Source organism: Podarcis vaucheri, assembly GCF_965113315.1.
Source record: "Podarcis vaucheri genome assembly, chromosome: 7".
NCBI classification, from domain to species: Eukaryota; Metazoa; Chordata; class Lepidosauria; order Squamata; family Lacertidae; genus Podarcis; species Podarcis vaucheri.
Genome location: NC_138765.1, coordinates 79,603,859 through 79,608,043, shown reverse-complemented (window position 1 = coordinate 79,608,043; position 4,185 = coordinate 79,603,859). Strand labels below are relative to the sequence as shown.

The 4,185-nt window shown below is 43.0% G+C and overlaps 1 long non-coding RNA gene across 1 annotated transcript; it reads left to right on the top strand.

Moving 5' to 3' along the window:
• Nucleotides 1-764: 764 nt before the first annotated feature.
• LOC309536549 lies at nucleotides 765-3,897 on the top strand. The gene is made up of 2 exons (XR_014221608.1): nucleotides 765-1,798; nucleotides 3,038-3,897. It is a non-coding gene; the product is annotated as an uncharacterized lncRNA (long non-coding RNA).
• Nucleotides 3,898-4,185: the final 288 nt, after the last annotated feature.

Below are 4,185 nucleotides of genomic sequence, written 5' to 3'. Positions count from 1 at the left end.
GATCAGAGGAGTGAAGAGGGAGGAATTCACAGCCCAGAGAAACACAGGACTCGTTTTCAAGCGTTGTTTCCGGAGGAAGAGGAACAACGCTGAGGATTTAATTGAGTCATCATCAGGGTAGCCATAAGTCACGCCGGCAGAGAGCTCCGGACGAGTGGCATGCTTTTTCCAGAATAAAGCCAACTTTTAATTGACTGTACGTGTACAAGTCTTGCTGCCACTACAGGCAGCTTGACTTATGAACCATTTCTCAGGAGCAGATTCCATTCGCATAGTAGGACTTGCATGTACAAGTAAAGAAATAGAAGCTGGACCTTTGCAGAAGACCAGGAGAGGATGGTGGAAGCCAAATTGTCTTCGTGGTTTCCAACAGAGATTCTTATCTAGGTGATTCAGAAGTCTTTTCCAAGACTGCAATGTTCCTAATGTTCTTATACTGTGCTTGCAAGAATAGATTGTTCAAGAGTTCCCATTACTGTACTACTGTTTGCCTGACAGCTGCCAGTAAAAATGCCAGAAGTTCCTTAGAATGGAAGCCCTTGTCTTCAGCCCTGAAATAAAGGTAGTACTGATTGATCTAATAGATACCTAATTATCATGTTGCACTGTTATATCAAAGCATCATTGTAAGCCAAAGACAGAATAGCAAATAAGGAGCTGTCCTCTTAAATTAAGATATATAATACATAAGTCCCTCCATTGTTTCAAATCCAGGATTGTGATGCAGCACAACAAATCTTCCAATGGCAATGGCTGTCTTAAATTTTTACCATATATAAGAAGACCTAATTGCCTCCATTGTTTCAGTATGTCCAGGGAACAAATATGCCTCTTAAATCCTATGTCAGACAGTGTATCCTTGCCAGAGGTAAAACTTCATTTGCAGTCTTATCCACATACTCATTGAACTCGATGTGAGTGTGGATTTTGTGTAGCTAAGCACAGGACTGCAGGATGTGTTTCGGGGGCTGTGTGTCTAGGCATTCAGGCTATGCTATCAGATCCTTCAAGGGTCCCAATTTAATCAGGACTTCTTGTATTGGCAGAAGCTGCTCCAGCTTCTGATCCCAATCCGGGATGCCCTGATTTTCCCAGAGGCCACTCTAAGCTGTGCTGCATCTCAAAATGCGTCACGGGCTGGAGCGATCTGGGAAAGGAAGATGTCAGCAGCAGGTAAGGGGCAAGCGACGAAGATGGGGGGTGGACGGTGCCCCAATTTTTTTTGCGAAATGTTGGAGGGTGTGCGCTAACAGCAACCAAGAAATAAGTCAATGGATCCAATATACATTCCTTTGGGGTCCTTCTTCCAATGCGCACATTCATATTTGTGAGATGGATGATGGAAAAGAAAATGACTGGGGAGCTGTGCATTAGGCAATTCTGACATGGATATAAGAAATGGTGAACTTCAGGAAGCATAGGACACAGAATGGAATGAAGAAGAGAAACAGTCAAGAAAGAGAACAGAAGACCACACAGCCTTGGCAAGGTGCACCCTGTTCTCCACATCAACACAAGATGACTAATTGCCTTCCCCAATGGCACTTGGCCATAGTCCAGAAGGAGGTTGCATTGCCCAATAGAGCTGAAGAAGGGCTATATAAAGAAAGCAGAGAGCACCATCCTGAGCACAGCAGAGACCAAAGGCAACTCTTCCTTGCCTCTATTCTTTTTTGCCAACTCAAGGAGGATACTCCAATTCTGACGCACCATGAAGTCGTGTCTCATCCTGCTAGCTGCAATGCTGTTGGTTTCAATGCTTAGCAGTTCAAATGGTGAAGACAAACCGGGCCGCGTAGTAAGTAATGTTAAATGTTTGTGGGTGTCTCTATGCGGGATGGTATGTGGGTGTGAATTGGCTCCTTGCTGTATATGGCAAAGATGTGTTCTGTTGCTTGTTCTAAAATGAAACAAATGGGTTGTGAGTAGAAGATGAGAGCCTGGGTTGTTTCCAATGGTGGTCCTCCTCAGAGCAGACCCATTGAAATGAATGGGCACAACTAACAGGCCCAGGGGGGAAACATCCCCAATTGAGCATGAGTTGAACTTTGTACAAAGTTCCGAAGCAAAAAGGGGGACGGGGGGGGGGAGAGAGAGAAAATGCATTGTGTCTGATGTTGGTCCTACACATAAGAACATATGAAGAACCAATGCCCCATCTGGTCTAGCATCTTGTTCTTCCCAAAAAGTAGGAGCCAAGCACAAGAGCAGTCTCCTCTCCTGCAGTTTCCATCAATTGGGTTAGGGCTCCCATATTCCCAAAAGTGAAAGTTGACATATGGGTTTTCCCAGACATTTTGCCAATTTGACGGAAACCCACCCGGATGTCATTTTGGCAGTCTGATCCCCAGGAAAACATGGACATATGGCAGTCCTAACTTGGATGCATTTCTGTCTCTGACTGCGGAAGCAGAGCAGAATCATCCTGACTAGTACCCATCAGAGTAGACCCACTGCGGTTAATGAGCATTGTTAACATGCTCGTTCTTCCATATGTCCTGTCAAGAGGTCCATCCTACACAATGTCAGAATCAGGCCAGCATCCTCCCATTGGCAGGCGCCTCTTCTATTGTCGTTTCTGTGCCTACTACAGATGTTCCACTTTCGACAAACCTTCTAAAAACTTTATCTCTCTTGGATTTTTCATTGCTTTCATGGGTGTGCTATTGCTCTTTTAAAACTGTTGTTATATTTCGTAATTGTGTCTGTGTGTTTCGTAGTTGTTTGTGTGTTTTTAAAATGATTTTATATATGGATTCATTTTTCAAAAACAGTTTTAGTATATGTATCTGTTATATACAGTATATGGTCTTATACTTCAAGCCACTTTGGGATGCCTCACGGGAACTGAGTCGTTAATAATAATAGTAGCAACAATGAAGAAACAACAACCCACCTTTTCCCAGATTTCTCCTCCTGTGTTAATCTTCCCAATCCAATGCTAAAGAGGGTTGAGGGGATGACACATCAATATGGGAAGGGTCCGAGAAGCAGCTGCTCCAAATGCTAAGTCTTACCTGCCTCTTTTTTCCTACAGGTCAGGGATACCTTGAAAAACGTTGATGCAGAAAATCCCAATTTATTAAAGAATAATATAAAACCACTACGTTTTGTGCCAAAAGAGCGAAGAGCGTTGCCAGTAAAGTAAAAAAGTCCTCATGTCTGGATGCGTGTGGACATTCCTCCTTGGCCTCTCGACCTCTCAACCCAAATCACAGACTCCCAAATTGGAGGTGGACCAGAGATCAACTTCCCCTTCACTGGATTGCCCACTGTCTAAACCACGGTTGCGGCACTCTATACCTCTCTCCTTCTCTCTTGGGATTCTTATGGGCCTTGCTCTTCCCCCGCAGTTTGATTGCTTTTGCCTGACTAAATGTTTTCCTTGAATTGTGATCATGCCTCTTGCTCACCCAGTGGGTGGTTGTGGAAACTGTCAGAAATGTAGCAGCAGAGATCATTCAGTGTGTTATTTAAGGGTTAATTCTGTTATGAGTAAAGTCAGCTAACCAAAAAGGTGGTGGTGGAGGTATTGCATTCCTTAGGCCAGCCTATCTAGACAAATAGATACTGATGTGTTTGATTCTCTTTTAATGTTAATCTTAATTGTTTTAAAATGTTTTTAAATCTTTTAAACTGCTTTTTAATGATTATATAAATTTGTAACCCCCTTAAAGGTTTTACTACAATCAAGAGGGATATACATTTTGTTAAACTAAAAATGGAAACAAACCAGATATGATCTCCATGGAGGTAGCACATGGTCTGCTTGGCTGCATAGCTCTAAGGGAGGTTTTCCACTGTATGTTTGGTTGCGTGTCTCACTGCCCTGTGCAAGTCCTGTCTTAAATTATATGCTGCTTTTGTTCTGTTTGCTCAATAAATTAGGAAATGTTATTTCCTGTTTGCAGAGTTTTAATTAATGGTGTGCCAAAACCCACCATCTGATTTCTAGAACCTGTTTCTTCCACTGAGGAAGAGACCTTCATAAAGACTTCATTTTTATGAACAACAGCACACCAGGGGTGGGAAGATGTTCACTTTTGGAGAAGCCACAAGATGCCTTCATAAGAAAACCTCACCTGGGTTTGTTTTAATAGCCAATAGATTGGTATCTGTCCTGAGGGTGGCAGGTAGTGCTGTGGTCTAAATCACTGAGCCTCTTCGGCTTGCTAAACAGAAGTT